The following is a 24,871-nucleotide window of genomic DNA, read 5'->3' on the forward strand; positions in this document are numbered from 1 at the left end:
ACTCTGGAACTTCTTTCTAGAGACCCACCATGCGCCAAGGCGTGTGTGAGGCATTGGTTCAGTGGTAGAATTCTCGCCTTCCACGCGGGAGACCCGGGTTCGATTCCCGACCAATGCATCCTGCCTCGTTCCCTTTTTTTCCCATCCGCGACCCTCCTGTGCCTTTCCCCGCTCCTCTCCCCTCCCCTGCAGACCTCAGACGCTCACGAGGCCCCTCCTCCTCGCTTTCCCGGTGGCAAAGGCCAGGTCCTGTGGTTTCCTGATTCTGGCCGCCAGGAGCAGGAAAAACGAGACCCCGAATCCGCGGGCCATTTCCAAGCAGAAAGCAAGAAGGAGCCGATCTACACTGGGGCTGGGCCTGAGTGGAGTAGCCTTTGGCGTGCAGCGCGGCAACCACCTCGCTCGAGAGTTCTCACCTGTCCACCCCCCCCCCCCCCAAGTGTCTGCTCGGGGTCTGCAGTTTAGACTGCTTGGACTTAAGACCACAGTTACTTTCAGGCTTTCCCCTGCAGGACCCACGGAACCCAAAGGGCCACCAGGTCACTGAGGCCCGTGCTGGACCTGGGGTCGGCCGCTGGGCCACGTCTCACCCCGGAGCGAGGGCAGCCACGGGAAGGTCGCCGGAGGGGAGCCGCCCCGGGACCGGGCAGACACCCAGTGGCCGGGGCGGCGTCGGCGGCCCGAGGAAGGCGCAGGCTGGTGGACGCCAGGGGGGCTGCGGCCAGAGGCCCCTCGCTCGCGCGGCTGGTCGCCGCGGTCCGCGCTCCTCCCGCCGGCCCATCGCGGTTCCGGGGAAGGACCGCCGCGTGCCCGGCGATGCGCCTCAACAGGTGTGGGCCGGAAGAAGAAGAGTATACTTGTGAAAGGAAGAGGAACTAAAGACTCCGGGAACCGTGGAGCCGGGTTTGTTCTCTAGCTCTTGGGCGCTCCTTGGAAAGGATTCCAATTAGAGGGTAGTAGGGGCGTGACTGCGTTAGACGCTACGGGTGACGAATTTTCCTCCGAAAATCTTTGGAGGATTTGCCTACCTAACAGCAGCTTAAAAGTGAAGATTAGTGACATTGGGGGAGATTCCCCTCCTTTCCGCTTTAAAAAATAAACTAAACAACAACCAACACAACAAACTTGATTTAGGGGCGCCTGGGTGGCTCAGTCGGTTAAAGCCTCTGCCTTCCGCTCCTGTCCTGATCTGGGATCCTGGAATGGAGCCCCGGGCTGGGCTCCCTGTTCAGCGGGGAGTCCGCTTCTCCCTTTCCTTCTGCCCCTCCCCGCAGCTCAGGCTCACAGGCACGCGCGCGCGCGCTCTCTCTCTAATACACAGATAAAATCTTCAAAAATTTTAAAAAACAAACGTGATTGATTCAACCTCAAGAGTTTTGTGGAGGGGGTGGGAGGAAGGTGGGGGGAGTGGGGAAGATTGAGGGTGGGGGGTTGAAAAATTGTAACATACATAAGGTAAAATGCACAGAACACACCTGTGTAGCCTACACACAGATGAAGAAGTAAAATATTATTAGCCCTTTAATCAACCACTCCCATGCTTTACCAGGTCATAACCTTCTACCTCACCCCCTACTCCCACTTAATTATTAGTGGTGCTGTTGTTATTTTGCCTCTCTGTAATATTCTCTCATCAGGGTTCCGTTTTGAAGGCCCTTCTTGGTAATGAATTGGAGCACGGGTCCATGTTGGTTAGCCACTTGAATTTTCTCCTGTGTTTTTTCCCCCGACTTTGGTGATTTTTCCTATAGGTCTGTCTTTTTCTTCTCCTTTTGCAATAACTCATTAAGAATCTTTGATACCACTTGATTATGCTGACTGCAGATACATTCGCCTCAATTGTGCCTTGACTTTTTACCCTTGATTCTGTGCTGCAATGAACAGAGATTCTTGAAGCAGGTGACTTAGCCTCTTCACTAAAAATTGGTCTTTTTTGTCTTGTGTTTTCAATCCTTGCTTACTCTTGAGATCATGCGACTACCTCGATACATTAATACCAACTAAAATCATCCGTGGTTTCGTTTCACATTTTGGTGCCTAATCCACATGGAAGTTACTCTGGTGATGGTGGAGGTAGGGATCATATTTCATCCCTCTTCTCCCCTCCTCCCCCCACCCGGCACAGTACATGGCATTGAATTCTTATATGCTATAATCATTGAACATTTATAATGTTTTTAACACCTTTGGATTTTGAATCTTCATCATAGCCTGCTTTCTCTATTTGTGTATATACCAAAGAAGCTCGATTCTCTTAATAGTTCCAGTAATTTATTTCATATATATAAATAATTGTAGTATTCTTTTTTTTCATTTGCACTTCTCCTACTTCTTCTTGCCTTTCCTCACTGGCTAAGATCTCCATCACAGTGGTGTAGAGAAGTGATGGCAGCGGGCCTCTTTGTCTGCTTCCTGACAATTCCTGATTGGCAAGGGTAAGGGGGGAAAAGGTCAGTATTCTATCATCAACTATAATGTGTGTTGAAGGGGTTTTGTCTGTCTGTTTTTTGGTCTAGAAGCTACCCCTTCAGCAGATGAGGGCTGTTCTCTTCCTGTTAGGCTAAGAGGTTCTGAAAAATCATAAACTGATAACGAATTTTTTCAAACACCTTTTCTGGGCTTTGGTGATTCCCATTTTCCTCCCATATAAGTTGTTAGTGTGACGAATTCATTTATTTTCTAATGATAATCAACTGCTTCCCCAGTGTAAGACCAGTTTTGTCATGACACATTTTAAATATATATTTTGTTTGATTCAGTCTTTTTTTTTTTGTTTCCGCAGCTGTGTATACTCAGCACTAAGCGAGGCCTGTAATTTCTGTTTTTCCCATTGCCTTTTTGGGGTTTTTGGTTTCCACCCAAACTCATAAACCTAAGTTGGGGAATTCTGTCATCTTTTGATGCTTGTAGAATTTCTTTGCTTTTGGAGTCATTTCTTCTAATGACCTTTTTTGGTCCTTGGGCTTTCTTTGCAGGAAGAAAGCCTGCAAAGAATTAAAAAAAAAAAAAAAATTAATGCTTGTAGGACCAGTCCTCCTCCCCACCCTACCCACATCATACTGCAATATACCTACATTTCCTCTAAAACATTTAATGGGTTGGCATATGCATGTTTATGAACTCATTTAGTGTTAATCTCGTGTCTACCCATTGAGTAGCAGTGACTTCCATCTTCCCTCTTCCCAGTTTTATCAGAGCAGTCTTTTCAAAGAGCCAACCACTGACTTTTTGCTTTTGTATATTCACTTCTCATTTTCTTTTTTATTTTCATGTCTTTTCTAATTTTCAAATTCTTGCTTTTATATTTAATTTCTGGTCCCATATGCTTTTGTTGTTCTTGTTATTTTTTAAAAATTTTTTGGTAACTCTTTGAGATGGAGGTTTAGCTCATTAGGAATTAGCCCCAATTGTCATGATTTACATTTAAAAGGTGTGTATGGTCCTCTGAAGACTGGCTTCACCACACCTTATGCAGTAGCTGCAATCTTTTCAGTTTTGTTTCTTTCAGAATTATGTCCCAATTTCCATCTTCATGTCTGCCCTGAGACAAGGATGGATGGAAGCATCTCTAAAATTCCAGATATCTGAGCTTTCGTCCTTCTGTCTTATAACTGAATTCTAGATGCAAGTTGATTCTCTTGAGATGCTACTGGAGGGTACCTGGATGAAGTGTTATTGGATGAGTATGTTCTCCTTTGACTATGCTCTCCTCTGGCAGGCTCTTGGTTGGGGTTTGTTACTGACTGGGAAACATACCCACCAAGTTGATGGCCCACGGTCTCCCAGACTTACCCAGGCTATGTGTACTCAAGGCTAAATCCACTAGAGGTCAAGCCCGCCGCCACAATTTCTTCAGGGGCTTTTTATTTACTTTCTTTTAAAGATTTTATCTTCAAGTTATCTCTACGTCCAACCCAACGTGGGGCTGGGACTTACAAGCCTGAGGATCAAGAGTGGCTGCTCTACCCGGTGAGCCAGCCAGGGCCTGCTTGCCTGTGCCGCCCGCCTACTCCAGTTTGTTTATTGTCAAGGGCCTCTTAAGCCTTCCTTTTCCTTATTCTGTTTGGAGAGCCAAGGCCGCCTTGTCCAAAGAGCCCTGGAAGTAGAAGGGGCAGGACTAGATGGGATCACCTTTACCCGCCAGGGCTTTGGATCTTCGGGTCCCACCTTAATGTAGTGAGGACCTCCTATATGCCTTCTCAAGGGAGCCTGGGACTGACAATGTCCATTTTTCTGTGTTCCTAGCCCTCAAGGTCCACCCAGGAGCGGGAGGAGATTTGATTTGATGCCTCTGTTTTACTTTTTGCATGAACACTTGCAAATGTTAGTGGCAAGCTTGCCATCTACCTTTAGGCTCTTTTTTTTTTTTTTTTTTTTTTTAAGGTACCGATCAAGATTAATTAACGAAAAACAAACATACGAACACACACACACACACACACACACACACACCCCACACAAAAGAAAGAAAAAAAGAAACCCAAAACCCACACACAAAAAGACCTTGTAATCAGAAATGAAATAGATGGTATTCTTCTCTTACTTTGGAAAACTCTGCCTTCATCATTACCCAGATGGCAGGGATGAATTTAGAATTCCTGGATTTCTTGGAGTGAACCACCACAGAAGGTTCCCGTGCGGCCTGCTGGAACCGGGCGGTGTTGTGCACCTCCAACCCCTCAACCATGCTTCCTCCACCGAAGGGTCTGTAGAAAGCAGCCTCAGGGTGCCCCACTGCGCACACACCTAGGGTCTCAGCGAGAACAAGAGTGAAGAAAAGACAGTCTTGGGGGCAAGGAGAGGAGAGGAGACCTAAAGAAGCAAAAAAAGAAAGAAAAAAAGAAAAACAAAGGAAGGGGGGGGGCGAAACCACCGCCAGAACAAAAGCACCCAGCCAAGTAACGGACGGAAAATGCAGTCAATACCCCACCGTCAAGAAAATAGTTATCTTTGCCTATAGCGGACCTCCACCGACCCCTACAGCCTTCCATTCCTGCCTGGTACACTCAGGGTCACCAACTTCTCCTCCACCCAGCCCTCGCCATTCTTCCAAACCGCTCCCGAAAGGAGTTCAAGAGACACTCGCCCCTCTCCCCTCGCACACCTGCCCCCACGAGAACCCACGAGTTGGCCCCTGAGGCCATCCGCCTTCGGCAGCGGCCCCACACTCACCGCCCCGCAGCCCCTGCGCGGCCTGGTCTCCACCCCGCACCGGTCGCCTCTGCAGCCTGCTGGGTCCACAGCACCTCCGTCGGCCCTGGCTCGCTCTCTCTTCCAGCCTTACCGGAACGTCACATTTACCTCAACAGGTCTTCAGAGCCAGGGTCGAAGGGAAAAAAGAAAACGGGCCCAGCGCCTGGTAAAGTCTACAGGGTCTAAATGCAACAGCCCTTGGGAGAAACTGGGGGATTTGACTGGGGTATCATCGTTTTGGGATCCGGGTGTGGATTTCTATCCCTACCTTCGGCTTACGGAAGCAGTAAGTTTTCCGTTTAGTGCACCCCTCACTCGCTGCCTTTTGTTGCGTCAGCTAACATCACCTCCCTACGCCGCTTAATCTGCAAATGAGACAGCCTTCGGGGAGGACCCGCTCCCTTCAGCCCTCGCGGGTATCGGGTCCGAACGCGTAGTACGCTTTCCCCGCACGAACTGAGCCGAGGAACTGGGCCCACCGGCTCGCGTCCGGGGTACACACGAACCCCGCGACGTGGCCTGGCCTCCAGAGCTTAGCCTGGTGGGCGCCTCTGGGGCGGCCCCACGGGGATTTGAACCTCCGCCGCGTAGACGTAAACACGAGTCAGCTGCTTAGTGGCCCTCTGCAGTCACTTCTGCGGGCGGCGGACCTGGACACAATCAAGCCCGGCGCGCCCTGCCAAGGGGCCAGCCATCGTTTCCCCCCGGCCGCGGGAGAGGAAGAGTCGGTGCGGTGGGGGGAGCACACCGCCGGCGCGCAGCTGCAGGGCTAGAAGGGAAGATGCCTGGTCAAAAAAGCGATTCCCTGACCGGGAATCGAACCCGGGCCGCGGCGGTGAAAGCGCCGAATCCTAGCCACTAGACCACCAGGGAGCACGCGGGAGCCTTCTCTTCTACCGCCTTCCCACGGAAGTCCTGTCCCCCTGAGCCGTGGAAGGCCTTGAGCCTTCAGGGAGGTCACCCGTCCTCCCCGGAGCCCTTTCACAAGGACGGTCCGTCCCCGCCCTCTCCAACACAAGAGGCCGCAGGAGACGCCCCGAGGGCCGCCAGGGCCCTGCCTGGCCCACCCGTCCCGGCGCGAGTCGCCCCGGCCCGGCCCGGTCGCCCCTCAGAGCCGCCCTGGTGACGCGCCTTCGCGAGGCGGTAGCGTGCGGACAGGCGGTGCCGCGAGAGCGCGGGAAGGGAGGCGCCCGGCGTGACACCCCGGGGTCCTCGCATCACCCGGTGGATTCCGGCGGACTGACACCGCTTTCAAGGAAGGCTCCGCAGCCGGGAACTGGACTCCGGATCTATGCCGCCTACAACCTGCTGCCCCCGCAGCTCACCCTACGCGACTTGAAGACTTACTCTGAGCCCCTACTGACCTTGCAATGTGCCAGCGGCATCAGGAGACACACACAGATAAATGGACCGAGCCGAGAGACTTGAAACTGACCCACAGATGACCTGGTGAATTCGTTTTCAACAGAAACAGTTCAACCGGGTAAGGAAATAGGTTCAATATCGGGGGCGGAAACAGCTTTACTGCTACCCAACACTACACACAAAAATTAATGGGAGGTGCCTCCTAAAACGTAAAAGTTGAAGGCATAAACCTTTTGGAGGTTACTTTGTGACTTGGTGGTAGGCAAAGATTTCCTAAACAAGAACCAGGAAAAAATATGTACTTTAAAAAAAAAAAAAAAAAACACAGGGCAAGTTAGACTTCATCAACTTTAACCATATCTTCTCATTCAAAGACGCCACCAAGACAGTGAAAACAGCATGCCACAGACAGGGAGAAAATGTTCACAAAACATATCTGACCAACCAAACAAACAAACAAACAAAAAACAAACAAGCAAGCAAGCAAGCAAGCAAACCCCCACACCTGTAGCTATAGGGTGCTGTGAGCGCCTCCAAACTGATAATTAAAAAAAAAAAAAAAATCAGGCAACTCAAGTTTTTGAGATGGGTAAAAGACATGAACAGATCCTTCGGAAAAGAAGATACACGAGGCCAACAAAGCACATAAAAGGGTGCTCAGTATTTTTAGCCGCTAGGGAAATGGATGTTAAAATCACATCGAGATAGCACTACTGGTAAGGATGGGAAACACGCCATCCTGGCAAGGATGTGCAACAAGCACAACTCTCAGTGGTATCGCGATGAATAAATACCGTCGGGCGTGGAAGGGGCTGCCGACAGGCATTTTCAAACCCTTGAGGGTATGCCACGAGCCACTGGAGAGGTTGCTGCGATGACGCCAAGGACTACAGCCAAGGACTGAAAGAGTTCCCCCGAGACAGAGATTCGCAGGAGCCAAGGTCTGAGGCGCTCAACAGGTCTGTGGAAGAGCTGTCACTTACCTGACAGGCACTTTTCTCTGGTCTTTGAAGATCCTTAAGGTTTTTTGAGGACCACGGGGACGCCACTTCCCAGCAAGGACAGCCCACGAGGCTTCTCGCTGGACAGCTGGGGACTCCAGGACTTGTCCTCGTTTGGAGGCGCGCTGAAGAAAAGCCATTTGGTTGAGTTTCCTTACGCTCCGAGTCAGAGCGGAGAAGGTCCCGAGGTTAGCGGCGAGTGGAGTTTTCCTTTCCTTCGGGTGAATGAAGAAGACCTCCCGGCGCCCAGTGGCCAGCGGAAAGCAGGGCTCTCGGGCCCCCAGGTTCGAGGCGCTGGCGCCCCGAGGGTGGGGGTGTTTAAAGACAAAGTAAAAGGGACGGGTCGCGAGGGGCCGAGAAGAGTGCCGTGACTCGGATTCGAACCGAGGTTGCTGCGGCCACAACGCAGAGTACTAACCACTATACGATCACGGCGCGCCACCCTCCCGGCGGCCGGCCTTCCAGTCGCAATAGGACTTTTGACGCAAAATCATTCCTGTAGCTGCACTGTTTTCTCATCGGACAAACTGCAGGTACTGGTGCTGTGGCGTCTCTCCTACCCGCTCTCGGATCTTCCTTCCCTTCCTCGGAACCTCCTACGCGATAAGGACAAAACCACCACCAAAAAACCATTGTCCGGTCCCTCAATCCGGGTCCTGGGCAGTCTCGCCATCCCGTCCCCGCCTCCCCCGCTTTTCTTTGCCGCCTCTTGGCGTTTGCCGCCTTCTGAGCAGCCGCACCCCACCCTCTCTCCAGCTTCCCCCACACCGACCGCCGCTGAGTGGAGCAAGCCGAGCGCCAGCGGCGCCGAAGGTCGGGTGCCCGCGGAATCCACGGGGAGAAACCTCCCGGGAACCAGTTGGCCTTCGGCTTCTCCGGGGAGGGGGCGGGCCACTCGCACCCCCCCCCCCCGGAGGCGGGTGGCTCCCCCTAGCGTTGAGCGCGTGCTCGCTCTCTACCGGGATGTGGGCGGAGGCTTCCCGAAGGTCTCTGTGGCGCAATCGGTTAGCGCGTTCGGCTGTTAACCGAAAGGTTGGTGGTTCGAGCCCACCCAGGGACGCGGCAGTATTTTTAGAAGGCAGAAAGGGTCCTGTCGTTTGGCCTGTGCACAACAGGAGGACCGAGGCCAAGATTCGAAGGCCACCGCGGACTCTGGAGAAGGAGAGCTGTGGAGGAAAACAGGTCGCTGCGAATCCGGACGTCCTCGAATGAGTACAACCCTCCGAATGCCTTTTAACGAGGCAGAGAAGTTTCTGCCTGCGTGTGTTTGTGCCAGTATTTATTGAATCCTTTCCTTATACTCTTTAAGTTGATTCGAGGATAGTATGGATAAAATACTGCTGTCGTCATCGTTCTTGTACTAGACGACTACTTCTACAGGGTAAAGTCCTGGAAGAGCAACTGCTCTGACGTAGTGTTTCCGTGGTTTTTCTATGATCCACTCCTTTCCCTCCTTGGCTTATTAGCTGTAACTCTTTGTTTTGTTATTTCAGCGACTGCTTCAAGCTTTATAGCCGCATACACCTGTAATTTCCCGGCTTCCCTCTAAGGGATCCCCTACCTCTTCACGTTTCTTCCCTGTCCATCTTTATGCTGTAGCCATCGTGCCGTTTACTTTTCGTGTTAGAAACCCCCAAACCCATCCTTACTACTTTGGTTTCATCTGTCTCGTGTTTTTAAAGAGATTTAAGTAATAAGAAAAGAATCTTATCTATTTTCCCACGCGGTTACCAGTCTGTTGCCCTTCCGTCCCTTTGGCTAAATGCAGATTCCCATGTGGTACGTGTAACCTTTCTTGTAGTGTGGGTCTGCTGGTGATGTAGTCTGTCAACATTTCTGTGTCAGTGTCACCTTCATTTTTGAAAGCCTTTTTTGGAGGGGACATCCTCGTTGACTTTGAAGTTTGCTCCAGGGCCTTCTCACACTGCTTCCCACCAGAAAGCCCACATCATCTTCATCTTTGTGTTCTGTAGGTATCACACCTTTCTCCTCTGGCGGCTTTGCAAATTTTTTTATTCTTTTCCCATGGATTTGAGCAATATAATTAGGACGTGAATGGATATGGTTTTCTTCATGTGTCTTGCGCTCATTCATCTCGTTCGTTTGGCTCCTTGGGTTGGTGGGTTTATCATTTTTATTATGATGGGAAATTCTTCAATTCCTCAAAAATGGCTTCTCCCCCCCCCCCGCCCCCCATTCTGTTCAGGGACTCCAATCACTCACATCATTTTCTGTCCCCCCCCCCCCCGCCCTCATCACTCATATCTTTTAACGTTGCCCTACTGTTCACTGATAGCCCCTCCCTCACTTGCTGGAGCAGACATCGCATGTGTTTTTTACACTCACCGATATCTCCTAAAGGTCGACTGCCCTCAACCTGTTCCATCAACCCCCCTATCTAATGCCTAAAAATGTGCAGCAGCACTGTCTTAAAAGTTTTTGTGATTTATCTCTTAATTAGAGATGCTCTAAGCTAAGCTGATACATTAAGTAACTCAATTTAATATCCTTGGAAGAACTTAAAGATCACAGTAGATCTTCAAATTGCAAATTGACCTGACACATAATGGAGAAATGCATGGTGGGATTGTATATGATACGTAAAATGGTTTACCACCCCCCCACACACACACACACACAATTGTAAGAATAATTACATCACTGTGATTTTCAGAATTATAAGACTTAGTCTCCTTAAAAATATATAATAGGATGTATTCATCTTACTGAAACACACAATTTCATATTGTATAAACTCTTAAGTAGTACTGGAATTAAAGTGTGTTTGTTGGACCAGTAAAAGCAGTATAGGAGATTGAGGCAGCTAAGGGTCACTAGGATTTTGAAGAGAAAATAAACCCAAGACTTGTATAAACTGGAATATCATCTACCAGTATTTTCTACAGTATTAGAAAGACTAGAAGACAACATAAAGCAGTTTTCAGATCAAAATTATTAAAGCAGTCTGATGCACACAAGGAGTCCTCTTCAGAAATACCACATGATAGAAACATCTTCTATGCCATTATATATAAATTACTGAAATCCTTAAAAGTATTTTAAAAGTACTCAAGATTTCACTTGATTTTTTTTTCCTTGTAACTAGCACTGAGACCACTAATCTATAGTTAAACTGTTTTTGTTTTTGTTCTTGTTTGTTTTTGTTGTTGTCCCTGAGTTACAGATTCAGCAAGAAAGGGAGTGGGATGGGCACCTGGCTGGCTTAGTTAGTAGCGCATGCATCTCTTGGTCTCAGGATTGTGAGTTCAGCTGACACACCTTGGGAGTAGTGATTACTTAAACAAAACATGTAAAGGAAGAAAGAGAGAGAAGAAGAAAGAGGGAAAGATAGAGGCGAAGGAAGGAAGCAAGAAAGGAGGAAGGAGGGAGGGAGTGAGGGAGGAAAGAAGGAAGGGAGGAAGAGAAAAGGGGGGGGGAAAGGAAAGAAGAAAACCCCATCAATAGCATCCTTGGGACCCCCACCCCCACCCCCTGCTGACCCTTGGGGTCCTGGAAATAGAAGCGCAGGCACTTCCCCACTTTGAGGAGAGGCACAGTTGGATACAAACCACAAGTTGCCGGTGTCTGCTTGGACTCAGACTGGAGCCAGGACCAGCTCGAGGCCAGGACAAAATAAGACTAAGAACCAGGATCACAGGGCCACCACCTACCTGACAGCACCAATGCAGACAGCTCTGGAAAGCTCTTGAAAACTCCTTCTTTTTGAAGAATTTTCCACCTGCTCCCCTCATCCTCCCCCCAGAGGAAAGGATTCTTCCCCCATTTGTTGGGCCAGGACCCTTTCAGATCCCTGCAGGGCACAGACAACCAGGAGGGCAGGAGCTAAGGGGGAGTTACACCTCCCTGAGGGGTCTGTCTTGGGGTGGGGGGTTCTAAGGCTCAGGCTGACCCTAGACCCTCTGCCCATCAAAGCCACCAGAAGGAGTCCAGAGGGCAAGTGGTTGCAGGGCATGACACCCTAATTGTGTTCCTACAGGTGCAGGGCACAAGCTGGCCTGCACCTTCTGGGAGAGGCCATACCACTCAGTCCACCTGAAGCTTCTCTACAGTCTGAGGGCAACAGGTGTCTGGTTCCTGAAGGGACCAGAGGGGCCTCCTCCAGAGGACAAGCCCTCCCCTTAGCCTTGGAGGAGAGGTCCTGCAGAGGCTGGTTTTGAGGGACATTGCCCAAGGAAATGAGCGACAGTGGCCCAACTAATTATCTTGAGAGGTCTTCAAAGGGTGTCCAGACTGAATATATGGGGGCGGGGGGGGGGGAGAGAGGTGTGTCAATGTGGGAAAATGCTAACTGGTGCACTGAGGTGAGGGATACAGGATGTTCCCACACCTGCAACTTGTTTTGTGTGTTTCAAAATATGTTTGTTTCTTTGTTTTAAAGGAGTGATCCAGTCAAATCGCAGGTTCTCTGTAGATGAAAACCCTTGAAGTGAGAGGTTAGGTTTCTGAGGGGGATGGAGGTGAGCTCCTGCCCTGGCTGCTCATCCCAGCTCTGCTCTCCCACCCAGGTGATTCCAAGGAACCGGAGTCTGGTCCTCTGGCTCTTAGGGACTCACTGCAGAGGCACCTTTGCACGTGCCCTTTGGTGCACAGCACATTTAGGGGAGGAAAAGGAAAATCCTAAGTAAGGAGACAGTGCTGAAAGGTCCTACTGACTGCGACTAGAACCTGACCAGTAGCCGTGAAAAATCCAAATCGTATCCCACAGATCACCCGGCATCCACACAGGATCCCTGCTTTGGCCCTTGCAGATGAAAACCCTGAAAATAAAGTTAGATTTCTCAGATGGGCAGAGCAAAAGTGGGGCGTTTCCCAGCGGCCCACAGCTCCCAGCCCTTGCCCTGCTGCTCTTCCATCTCTCCCAGCCTCAGCAGCACTTTGGGCTCTGAGGTCTGACCCCAAGCTAACTGGTCGGTGCTCCATTCTAGTCTAGCTTTACCCCTGTGTGTGGCAGAGCCAAGGCCATGCTCTCTTGGTGAGCCTCGGTTTCCCGATGAGTAAGGTGAGGGTGAGGAGCAGAGAGTCAGTCCCTCTATTGGTGGCCTCCCAACTAACTCAAGGGCTGTCCTGATGATGGCACCCGAAGGGCTCCTCGGCTCCCCCGTGGGCTCATCGGGTGGAGCCTGAAACGCCGACTCGACGAGTCCCAGGTGCAGTTCGTGTTCTTTGGTTCTGTGGGGGCAAATCCACCTGTTGCGCCAGCGGGCTGGGCTCGGGAAAACCAAGTGTACGGCTCCGGGAGGACGTGGTCGGTTCTCCGAGCCCGGGTGCCTGTCCGCCTGTAGAGCGGATTGAGGCGCCAGAGGAGCAGGTTAGGGGGTTTCTGGAGGTAGAGGAAACGTGCGTTGGGCTTTGTCCCCGGTGCCCTTCTCGGCCTGCCTGACTGGTTGTGGCCCCCGCTCTCCAGCGAGGCCGGCAGCGGACGAACGAGGCCAGGTTGTCAAGTGCGCAGTAGGCTGTCAGGAAGCAAGGGAGCTGCAGCCTGGCTTCGTGTTTGTTTCTCTGAAAGGAAAATGAGGCTGCGCACGCTGCCTTCCCCTTGGCTCCAAGCGTCCTCCTTTGTGGGTTGTCAACACGAGGACTAGGGGGCAAAAGGCTGTTGTTTCCGCCCGGTTTCGAACCGGGGACCTTTCGCGTGTGAGGCGAACGTGATAACCACTACACTACGGAAACGAAGCACGCGGCAGGATCTCATGCCGGAGCCTGAACAGCTTCCGTCCTACCCCTACTGTTGTGCCCACCACTTTCTTTCCTAAGTGCAAAAAGCCCCTGAAAGCCCTCGCGACCCTCCAGGTAAAGGGACCGCAGCCCCGCTGCGGCGCCGGTTTGGGATCCCGCGTCTCCCCCGAGGAAGCGAAGAGCCGGGGGCCGCCGTCAGTCTGGCTTCGGGATCCGCATCAAAGGCAGGGCTTCCACATCCAGAACGACGCGCCCCGGTGCCGAAGGCGCCCCGCCGACTCTCCAGCTCCCGGAGGCGGCGGGTCACGTGCGTCCCAGCCCCAGGCGCCCCCTCCACCCGGCCGGGGGTCACCCGCCCTCTGGGGCTGTCGGTGGTCCGCTTCGCTGCGGGGCGGTCGGTGCTCTCGGCTCGTGGCCGCTGCTCGGCGCCTGGAATCCTCCCAGGAACCGGAGGACGCCCTCTGCCCGGCCTCCCGCCTGCCCCGCCGCGCCTGCCCTGCGCGCTCTGCCCTCGCCCGCCCTTTCTCTCTGCGCTTCTCCGCGGTCCTCTCGCCAAACCGCAATCTCTTTGGTATCCTCGGGTGGTCCCTCGGGTTCCTGCCTGAGCTGCCTTAAAGCCACTGACAAGACGCTTGTGGCCATGACCATCGGACAGTGTCTAGTGAAATCCAGGCACGGAGGGATGAAAAGGAAGCGCAAGAAATGGTTTTTAGAGTTTGGCACAGAGCCCAAGAGTCACAGAGTCCTGACTGGGGAGGGAAGGGCTATTCCTACCTGGCGTTTAGGAATGACTCTTGTCTGGGCTGCCTTGGTGTCTCTCTGTGGCTTTGCAGCCAGACCCGAATAGGCTGGTGGTGACACTTGGTGTGACCAGAGCCACCTTCACAGAGATCTTTAATTTGTCAGAGAGAGACAGAGACAGAGAGACAGAAAGAGAGAGAGAGAACGAACAAGCAGGGGCACCAGCCACCAGAGGGAGAGGGAAGCAGGCTCCCCGCTGAGCAGGGAGCCTGAAGTGGGGCTCAATCCCAGGACTCTGGGATCAGGACCCCAGCAGAAAGCAGAGGAGACGCCTAAACTACTGAGCCACCCCCACAGAGGCCTTAAGTACTGGGAGCAGAGTGGAGAGGAGAAGCCTAGAAAAATAGATTTTTCAAGTTGTTTTCTCTCTGTGTCCCCCATTCAAGTGTGTAGGACCTTACTGTGTGGTATTGATTGCAGTCCATTTAAAGCACGACCACTTTCCTGATATTTGGCAGTTTCTCATAAAGTTAAAAAATATACCTACCCTGTTACCTGGTAATAAATTGCTATTAACTTCCCGAGAAAAACGAATGCTTACATCCAAAGGAAGCTTCTACACGAACATTGGTGCGATGTCATTTATACTAGGCCAACCTGGATAAAACTCACATGTATTTTCAGAATGGATTAGTACTGTGTAGTAAAAACATTCAAACTATGGATAAGGCAGTAACACGAATAACTCCCTCAAACAGTGTGTTCAGCAAAAGATGCCCACCATAAAGGCATGTTTGTACACCTAAAACCTATGTATTCAAATGCACCTATCTGATACTCCTGTGTGCTCCCACTGCCAGGAAGTATCAGTCGAGAACAGGGCTTCCCTTTTTTAAATATTTTGCCAGGAAACTTCCTGAGCTGATGGAAGTACATTAGGCTGGCTGATACTCACAGAGGCTTATACCTTTATCACATTTTGCGGTATACTTAATGTTATAACCTTAACATTAAACATAAAGTTAATTAACAGTGTCTCTGAATGACAGATTAGACCACAGGACATAACAGGTATAGCCAGAATATTCCACCCCAAAATAAAGTGAATTAGTTTTAAAACCTGAGAATTCTCAAAAATATTATTTTAGTTCTATGTAATATTAATTCAAGATTAAACTATATACTTGTTTCATATGTACACAAATAAGTTACTTTTTTCATGTAGTCTATAAAATCTATGCAAAAGACTGAATATATTAGCACCTTTAACACCTCCTAGACAATGCTAGAGCTCTGGAACATCTCAATTCCATTTACTCCCCTCATTTTTGGGTGTTTGGCCTTACTTTCATTTCAACATACATTTTGAATTCATAGACATTATTATTATTGTTTGGATAGTGATATTTATTTGACTTAGTCACATATTTAACCTATCTACCTGTTGCTCTTCGTTCCTACCTTCATTTTTCCAGATTTTTCTTGCGCCCAGGTAGCCTGAAGAGTTACCTTTTGCATTTCCTTTAGTTGGGGTAAGCTACTAATGTGGTAAGGTCTTCACTTCCTCTTGACAGATATCTGGCCAGGGATTAGCAGCACCTAGTAGGTTGGAAATGATCTTGCTCTAACCCTTCCCTAAGGTCTCCTTTTTCATTGTTTTTGCTGGGAATTCAGCTTCCAATCTTCCGACGATGTAATAGGAATTCACCACCCACTCCCCATCCAGGTGCTGCTCTGATTGTTTTCATTTGTCTTTGGAGTTCACCAGCTTGGGCCCCTGATTTTCTTGTCCTTCTCTGGCTTGAAGTTCACTGATCTTCTTCCACATGTGGTTGGATAGATCATCACAATTTTTCCTTAATCGTCCGTAATATCTTTCTATATGGTTTCCGCCCCATTTGCTGTCTCCTCCAGCCTCCGAGACTTTAATTACATGTGTGTTAGGCCTTCAGGACATGGCCCATATCTCTATTACACTGCTTTCTGAATTTCTCTTCCTTTCAGCTCTCTATGCTTAAGCCTGGAGAGTTTCCTTCTCCTTACATAGTTCCAGGATAATCATCTCTCTTCCAAACTGCTATGAAACTCAACTATTAACTCTTTAAAATGCCAACTATTATGTATTTTATTTCTGTAGTTTTTATCTGATTTTTAAAATGGATTCTGTTTCTCTGATGAAACTTTTTATCTTGTCATCCCTTTTCTGGTCAGCTGAATCATACCACTTTATCTTTTTAAAGTAATTGTAGGTAACTTTTAAGTAATTTAAGGAACCTCTCTACACCCAAGGTGGGGCTTGAACTCACTAGTCCAAGATCAAGAGTCCCCATGTTCTACTAACTAAAATAATAACCCATAACTCAGTATCTCAATCACCCATGAGTTAGTTTCCATGGTTTGCTTCCCCACCCCCTTGCTTCTCTTCCCTTACAATCCTAGAGTATTGTGATTGAATGATGAAACTGTTGTGTGAACAATGATAGCCTGTTTGAAAGATGTTGTCTTTCTCTGAAGATATTCACCCTCTCCCACAGGAGGCAGCAGAGGAACAGATCGACCCTAATCCCTGACTAAGCTGATTTACAGTTTGTTTGCCCTCAGGGGAAGCCTCAGTCTCCAGCTAGTTTGCTCGAACTGCTGTGCTGTAGATGGCCAGGGCTCCCCCACCTGAGACCGTGGCATGTTTCCTCGGGCCCTTCCTCTTCAATGAATCCTGAACTTCAGTTTGTATCTCCTTAGCACCATGGCAGTGCTGAAAATTCCACTTTCTTTTCAGCCACACTCTGCTTGACTTCTAGCCTCTTATGTGCACATAGCTTAATTTGCGAATGTGTCCAGGGGAAATTCTGTCCCAAGCATGCAGCTCACTTAACCTACTCCAGGATCTTGGCTCCTCACGTCTGAATCCTTGGTCAGCTCCACATGTCCTACCCCTTTCTCCTCTCTCTCTGTCCAGATCTATGAAACTTTTTTTTTTTTTTTTTTTTTAAGGATTCTGATCATTTATTTGACAGAGAGAGACACAGCGAGAGAGGGAACACAGCAGGGGAAGTGGGAGAGGGAGAAGCAGTTTGCACAGAGTAGGGAGCCGGATGCGGGGTGGGGGTGGGGGGCTGGATCCCAGGACCCAGGGATCATGACCTGAGCCGAAGGCAGACACCCAACGCCCAAGGACTGAGTCACCCAGGAGCCCCTCTATGAAACTTCTTAATGTGTTGCTGTTTTCTCTGACTCTTACTAGCTGCCATCTCTCCAGTTCCTCAAGGTCTTGTTCCTGAGGGGGAAAAGGCAGAAAACTAGTTTTATTCCACTGAGCTTCTCTTCACTTTTCTCTTCTCTCTCGAGCTGAATGGATAGTTCTCCCGACGATTTCAAACAGAATTCCTTCAATGCAGACATTATTTCTTTTCAAGGTGAATGCCGGTTTACTGCAAATACACCGTCATCACTGAAAGATGACATCTACAACTTCCAGATAAATTATATTTTCTTTTTCTTTTTTTCTTAAAAGAAGGGGGGATCACTAGTGCATACTTGAAGTTTTCTTATAATACCTGGATTAAGTATGACCAGATACTAAAAGCTCTTGCTAGAAGCATGTGCAAAAGACTGTCCACCATGAGCTGAACAATCATCATGCCTGTCCAAGGTCCAAGGATTTGAGGACGCTGGATCCAGGCCCCTGCTGCACTATCTCCACTCAGATGGCTTTCAAAATCATTAAGTAACCAGTTTTTCTGGTGCTGGTCACTAATATGCCAACCAAACCATTTAACACCCCTCATTTCTTCTGAGGAATGTTGAAAGCTGGCAGTGTGGTACAGTTAGAAGTGGAAAGCAAAGTCTTAATTCCCATTGTACTAGCAGCTTTCTCAGAGCTTCACTGTGCGACGGGCACACGGTTCCTTGTGTAGCCAGCCCACATACAACCCCGAGACAGTGCAGGTTCTGACCACCCTCGTTGCAGATGAGGACACTCGGGCACCGGAGGGCTGGCTGACTTGCCAAGGGCCCCATCCCACTGATGGTGAGAGCCAGCACTCGGAGCCAGGCCGTCTGCCCCCAGAGCCCCTGTGCTGGGCCATCGTGCCAGTGCTCACGGAGAAGACTTCACCAAGATTTCCCTCCCCTCCTTCTTATTCAGCACCCCTCATCTGAGGAAAAAAAAAAAGAGAGAGAGAGAGAAGATTCAAAGTAAAGCCTACAAAACACTGAGGACTAATTGATGACGTAGAAGAGAAAGAGCACAGAAAAAGATTTAGTCTTCCCCAGAAACAGACTCCATGGCTTCAGGGATGATGTAATCACATCTCCCAGCCAGAAGCACTTCTGAAATCTTGATTCTTCTTAATGATCTGAACAGGGAACATCCCCAGGGAGTCCCGAAAAAAACAAAAACAAAAACAAAAAAACAGTTGACAGTGCCTTTTGTGTTGAAAGCCCAGAGGAGACAGACAAGTGAGCATACCTGCCTACCTGACTTAGGGCAAAAGGGAGTGCTCCTGGGAGGGACAAGGCTAAGGGAGGCCAGTCCCTAAAACTGAGACAGAATCATGCTTCTCCAAGTTCATTAGGAACAGAGCCCTTCCATATTTGACTACATCCATGTACCTTTATCACTGATGAGCTAATAGTTCCCACACTTTTGATTTATTTTTAAAATTAATTGTATATCAGCATCACAACTGAAATACCAGTAGGAACTACCACAAACAGGATGTAACTCTAAAACTACATAAAAGGAAAAAACCGAGTTGTTATAGTTAATAACAGAAGTAATAAGCAGAGCCCAGGAGCCTCCCCAAGTATTCCGTTGAGGTGTGGGCAGGGGCAGCCTTTAGAGGAACCTAGAGCAATGTTGGGCTTGAGTGATCAAGGCAAGAAGACCCTGGTCATGCCCGGTTCACCACTGCCCTGCAGGAGCCAGGGTCTGGAATGGGTTCCTCTTCACCAGCCCAGGGAAAGCAGGAAAGTCCTCCTCTCCAGTAAGGCTCAGGGAAAGCGGAGAGTTCAGTACAGACACAGGAGCTGCTGGTCCTAGGGATGTACTAGGTGGACTAAAATGAATCTAATGCTGAAAGACAAGTCTAGACCTTCAAATAAACAAATCTCATGTGTACTGACGTGCCAGATGAATGAGCCAGAGGTGCAGTTTCAAATGCGGAGGCCACCGGACGCCTATGGCAAGTGAGTGCTTGAAATGTAGCTAATGCTGAGAAACTGAATTTTCAAATTTGTTTTTTGTACTTCATAATTAAGTTTAAATAGCTACACATAGCCCTGGCTACAGTATAGGATAGTACAGGTTAGATAATAACCAGCATACCCCATCTGGTGAAGCTGACTAACTCATCGTCTGCCTAATTGCTCTGCAGCAGTAAACAGATTAATGACACCTCGCTTTTTTTTTTTTTTTTAAGATTTTATTTATTTATTTGACAGAGATCACAAGTAGGCAGAGAGGCAGAGAGACGGGGTGGGGGTGGGTGGGGGGAGGGAAGCAAGCTCCCTGCTGAGCAGAGAACCCCATGCGGGGCTGGATCCTAAGACCCTGAGATCATGACCTGAGCCAAAGGCAGAGGCTTAACCCACTGAGACACCCAGGTACCCCAGACACCTCGCTTTTAATAACAATTCTTTTTTTTTTTTTTTTTAAGATTTGTTTGAGAGAGAGAGAACACAGAGGAGCAAGTGGGGGGGGAGGGGCAGAGGAAGAGAGGAAGAGGGAAGGAGAGTCTTGAGCAGACCCCATGCTGAGTGCAGGCCCAATAGTTCTGGACCGGAGCCAAAACCAAGAGTCTGATGCTTAACCCACTGTGCCATCCAGGCACCCCCAAGAACAATCCGGAATTGCTTTCTTCAGCTGCCTAGATACTGCTGAATGTCAGTTCAACCCCAGGGGCCATCTCTTCTGCTGCCTCTGCTTCCTCATCAGATCCACACAGCTTCCCCAAGGGAACAAATGGGAGCCTCAGCCAGTCCTGCCCTCTCACAGGTGGGGTCTCCGTCCCTTGGCTGGTCATGGGGCTCTACCCAGGTGGTGGCTTCAGGCCTTTCCCCCCAGGTCTGACTGATGTTGCTGAAGAACTGTGTTGGCCCAATGTTGTACACTGCAGAGGTTTCCTTGTTTTTGAAAGTCCCTGGGACGAGAGCATGACTCCAGGCTCTGGTTGGCAGGAGGTCACATAGAGCCATGCCATCTCTGTGCGGATTAGGTGAGGCAGGAGTAAGACAGTCATGTCAGCCACTGTGCGTCTCTGGTAGAACTTTTGTCCCATTCCCAGGACACTGCATTTGATTCTCAAGAGCAGCGTTTTTACTGAATTGTGCAAAGCTAACTTCTCTATAGCACAAAGAGGACTGCGGAACAAAAATGGAAGTCATGAAAGAGTAAAGACAAAGTTCTGAGACAGCACTTAAATGGTGATGGCGAGGTTTTGACCTTCCATGGGAGCCAGAAGGCCAAGCCCAGCAAAGCTCTGGCACCTCAGGGACTTTGACTCTGGATGGATGCCAATACTCTTCATTCCCCAAGTCTGTCCCAGACTGAAAGAACATCCCAGAGCAAAGCGAAAACACAACAGGTCTCCCAGATCCGCCAGAAGCTGAGGGTGGGACACAAAGGACCAAAATGGAGAGTGACCCAGAGACAGAGAAAAGGACAATGGGTGTATTGACCAAACACTACCTGGGAACTGGCTTTATTTAACGACTAGATGGCCGTTTAACTTCGGATGGTCCAAGGGCTACATTTCCACAGAAGAGTTTCCACCCCTCCACATACTTCAAAGCTAGCTATGATGTGTATACAGAGGTTCATATGAAAATTATATTTCTGTATCAGTAGTAAAGAGATTATGAAAGAGTTATCCCACTCATTGTCGACTTACAGAAATGGAACAGCTATAAGAATGTTGTCATTTAGCAAAGAGAAAAACAGGATTTAGAAAAGAGACAGAAAAGGGAGGAGAAAGAAAAACCCGTACAGAAGACTTGAGAATATTTTGGTTTTGTTTTTCCTTTCCTTGGTAAACGGATCAGCTGAAAGCCAGCAAACAGCTAGTCTAAACAATTAATTCTGGTGAAGCTGCCTCACTCGTCAGGTCAATATTTTTAGCTATTTGTGTGAATGCTCCCAGAAGTTCTTCAAAGTTTAGTTGTGGGATGAATGTGGTGACTCCGCCTCCCCAGTTTTCTTTGTGTAATACCTGCCAGGCCCTTGCTTTGGCACCTCTTAATTCAGCCTAACTGAACTACTTTCTCCATCAGGATTTCTTGAGCTCATAACCATCCCTGTTGAGCCATAATTATTCTGAAAAGAGCAGATTTGACGATGCCCACTTGGGTATCACTTTGACACACCTTTAACAGTTGAATATCAACTTAAGGTAATGGTTGTGAGCAACACAGAGGCTATTAGATAGCAGATAGCACAGGAAAGCCAACAGTCTGAGGACAGCAAAAATATCACAATAGATACTTTAAATTTACTTTGCCTTCTTGCCTCAGCCAAACCAGAAGTATCAACTTCACTTCAGCCTAGCCCAGTGGCTTTGAACTTTTTCCAACCAAAAGAGTAAATATGTATATGTATTAAATATAAAGTACAAAACGTGGACCATTAAAAAGCCTTTACCAATATAAGCCAACCTGAATAAGCACTGATGTAGTACCAACTAAAGTTCAGAACATTAGCAGACCACAGAAATCTTCCTCATGACTTTTCCCACCCAAGAGCTCACGGAGTCATCTCCATCCCAAAGCCCCACACCCCCCCCACATTTTATCAGTATGTATGTGTGTGTGTGTGTGTGTATTTATGTATATATTTGTCTTTGCTTTCACATAAATTAAATCATAAAGCATATATATATATATATATATATATATTTTTTTTTTTTTTTTTTTTTTGCGGGGGGAGACAGGCATGGTCTGAGTTCTTCACTCACCATTATGTCTGTGATATTTATCCATGTTTTCCATGCAGTGCTTGTTTTTGTATTCCTTGTATGAATTATATCTCAGTATACTTATTAAGCTCTTGGATGTTTGAGTTGGTTCCAGTTTAGGATATTTTGGATTGATATGAACATTCTTTTCTATGTCTTTTAGTGGACATATACATTTCTCTAAGACAGCCCGTTTCAATAAAAATATAATGGCAGTCACATACAGTTCTAAATTTTCTAGTAGATACCTTTTAAAAAGTAAAATGAAAGAGTAAAATGAACATCTATCTAATATTGTACTAGACCTACTATATAAAAATATTGTCATTGCAACATGCAATATTAACAACTTTTCGGGGGTTCAGTAGCTGCATGTAGCTTGACCTCTCATATTGGAGAGCACGGGACTAAGGTATGTAGCTAAAAGTAGAATTTCTGGGCCACAGTATATAACCATGAAGGCATGACCCTTAGCTGACACTGCCAAATTTTTTTCCCAACAGTTTTGGAATTTATTTTTACCGTTTCCAGAATTAAGAGTCTCCAGTGCTCCTCATCCTCTCAGCATTTGGGATTGTCAGTCTTTTTTTTTTTTTTTTTTTTTAAGTCAGATTTATAGAGATGTAATTTACATACAGTAAAATTCATGAACATTAGATTATGCTACACATTCTCTTCAGTGATACTTGTACATGAAACTGGATTTTGGTGGTTGCTGTGATAAAAAAAAACAAAAACAAAAACAAAAACAAGCACCGTGCCCCACCCCCCCCCAAATCAGTGTGTGACAAGGAATGAAGCCTGAGAAGGTCTGAGAAACTGTGCAGTGCACAACACCAAGGCATATGATTTCGAAATGTCAGAACACTGAAAACAACAAATCCTTCAGTTAAACTTTTGTAGGGAGTCAAGAGAACACCCAAGAATATCCACAGCACCACCCACATACTCTCAATATACAGAAATATATATGTGAACCAAGCAAACAATAGCATTCCCCAAGTACATACCAGAAAATACCAACCAGAATCCTCAGGACAACAGAAATCTAAGAGTCTCACAGGCTATATTAGTTGTCATTTACGACCTAACAGGGAATAAAGATCCCTGGCAACTACCACTCATCAGAGATTAGTCCCAGGAATTCACTTCATAAAATTAAACCACAGTCACACACTGATGCACGCGGATAGGGGAAAATAATGATGCACAATGAGAGGAAGAGAGAGAAAAAGAAGAGTTTTCCAATCACCCTACTTAGTATGTAAAAGGCAAAGAGCTCACTTTCTGCCCATGAGATTCAACAGAACTGAGCCAACAGCACTAACGGTCCAGGTGTGCAGGAGGAGCCGGTCAAGGGCAGGATTCTATTGGCTCCACTGAGATGTCTGAGCTGATTTTCATGGACATAGCAGAAAACAAACAACAACAACAACGACAAAAAACTGTCATGGAGTAACAGCAGTTATATGCATGCCAAATGATAGGCCAGACCATACTCTAAGAGAATCAGGTTGGGGAGAGGGGGCCGGTGGGTCTTATTTAAGAGCTGATGTGAATTAGACAGGACCCGGAATCCAGTAACACTTTTATGTGAAGAAATGTGCAAGTGATAAACAGCAGGAAGGACGCGGAACTCAAGTTAAAAGCTAGGCCCTCCGTCTCTGGGTGGGCTCGAACCACCAACCTTTCGGTTAACAGCCGAACGCGCTAACCGATTGCGCCACAGAGACACAAGCTCCCCGTTCTCCCCCGCCTTCTTAGGTAGTCAGTAGCTCCTTACCTCGCAATGTGCCGCACACTGGACAGTAGACGTTCCAAAGCCTTGGAAAACCCGAGACCAGGATCGCAGCAGACGCCGCGTGCTCATCACGGGAAACCTCGGCGCCGGGCGATTCTGAAGACAAAAGGGCACCCCAACGGCCTCTCCCCCTTTGCTCCCCACCCGCCTTAAACGCTAGGGTCCTCGTGGTCTGAGGCGAGTGGGCTCCGCGGGACGGTGCAAGTCGGTGGGCTCGCCTGATGGCACTTGCCGTTTCTCCGCCTTCACCAGCCCGCCCTTCGTCGCCACCTGTCCTCAGGGGTGCGGGGGACCTGCACCAGGACCGCTGTGCGGGCTGGAGGGGGTGGGAGGAATACAAGTGGTCAGAAGGAGAGCATTTGTCCACATTCGGGGATGCCTTCGGGGCGGGGGGTGGGGGCGCTTCCGCTGCCGCCTTCGGTTTCCCGTGCCCAGCAGGCAAGCTCTGCGCGGGCAGCGGTCGTGGTGATGGTCGCTCTAACGTCCCCACGCCGAGACTGGGGGTCACTCACGCACCAGGACGCTCTCCTGGAACTTGTCAGATTCCACTGTCGTCTTTAGCTCTTAGGCCCTTCGTGAATGGAAATCCTGAAAAACTTTTCTTTTTTTTTTTTTTTTAAGATTTTATTTATTTATTTGACAGAGAGAGATCACAAGTAGACAGAGAGGCAGGCGGAGAGAGAGAGAGAGAGAGGAGCAGACTCCCTGCTGAGCAGAGAGCCCCAAGCGGGGCTCGATTCCAGGACTGTGAGATCATGACCTGAGCTGAAGGCAGCGGCTTAATCCACTGAGCCACCCAGGCGCCCCCTGAAAAACTTTTCAAATGGAAATTTCCTTTTTTCCAAACTCCTCAAACTTCTAACAGTTCATGGTGCGGCATCCCCAGCGGACGCCCCAGAAAGGGCCTACGTAGGGCGGGCCGTCCGCACGCTTCGTCCGCGCGCGCCCAGCCCCGCCCCACACGCGCCACCGGCTTTCCTTGGGGGCGGGCGTGGGCGCCTGCTGCGGAAGGCGCGGGGAGAAAGGCTGGCGCCTTGGGGCGGGGGCGGGGGGCGAGAAGCTGCGGAGGCAGGTCCGGAGGCATTGAGACTTCCTAGGCGGCCTGGGCAGCGGTGAGGGCCCGA

The 24,871-nt window shown here is 48.9% G+C and overlaps 5 non-coding genes across 5 annotated transcripts; 1 reads left to right on the forward strand and 4 right to left on the reverse strand.

Moving 5' to 3' along the window:
* Positions 1 to 5,994: 5,994 nt before the first annotated feature.
* On the reverse strand, positions 5,995 to 6,066 carry TRNAE-UUC (transfer RNA glutamic acid (anticodon UUC)). Its single transcript has one exon. It is a non-coding gene; the product is annotated as a tRNA-Glu (tRNA).
* A 1,856-nt stretch (positions 6,067 to 7,922) lies between these two features.
* TRNAH-GUG (transfer RNA histidin (anticodon GUG)) lies at positions 7,923 to 7,994 on the reverse strand. The gene has a single exon. It is a non-coding gene; the product is annotated as a tRNA-His (tRNA).
* Positions 7,995 to 8,545: 551 nt separating this feature from the next.
* On the forward strand, positions 8,546 to 8,619 carry TRNAN-GUU (transfer RNA asparagine (anticodon GUU)). Its single transcript has one exon. It is a non-coding gene; the product is annotated as a tRNA-Asn (tRNA).
* Positions 8,620 to 13,177: 4,558 nt separating this feature from the next.
* TRNAV-CAC (transfer RNA valine (anticodon CAC)) lies at positions 13,178 to 13,250 on the reverse strand. The gene has a single exon. It is a non-coding gene; the product is annotated as a tRNA-Val (tRNA).
* A 10,355-nt stretch (positions 13,251 to 23,605) lies between these two features.
* Positions 23,606 to 23,679, reverse strand: TRNAN-GUU (transfer RNA asparagine (anticodon GUU)). Its single transcript has one exon. It is a non-coding gene; the product is annotated as a tRNA-Asn (tRNA).
* Positions 23,680 to 24,871: the final 1,192 nt, after the last annotated feature.

Source organism: Mustela lutreola, chromosome 10 (genome assembly GCF_030435805.1).
Source record: "Mustela lutreola isolate mMusLut2 chromosome 10, mMusLut2.pri, whole genome shotgun sequence".
NCBI classification, from domain to species: domain Eukaryota; kingdom Metazoa; phylum Chordata; class Mammalia; order Carnivora; family Mustelidae; genus Mustela; species Mustela lutreola.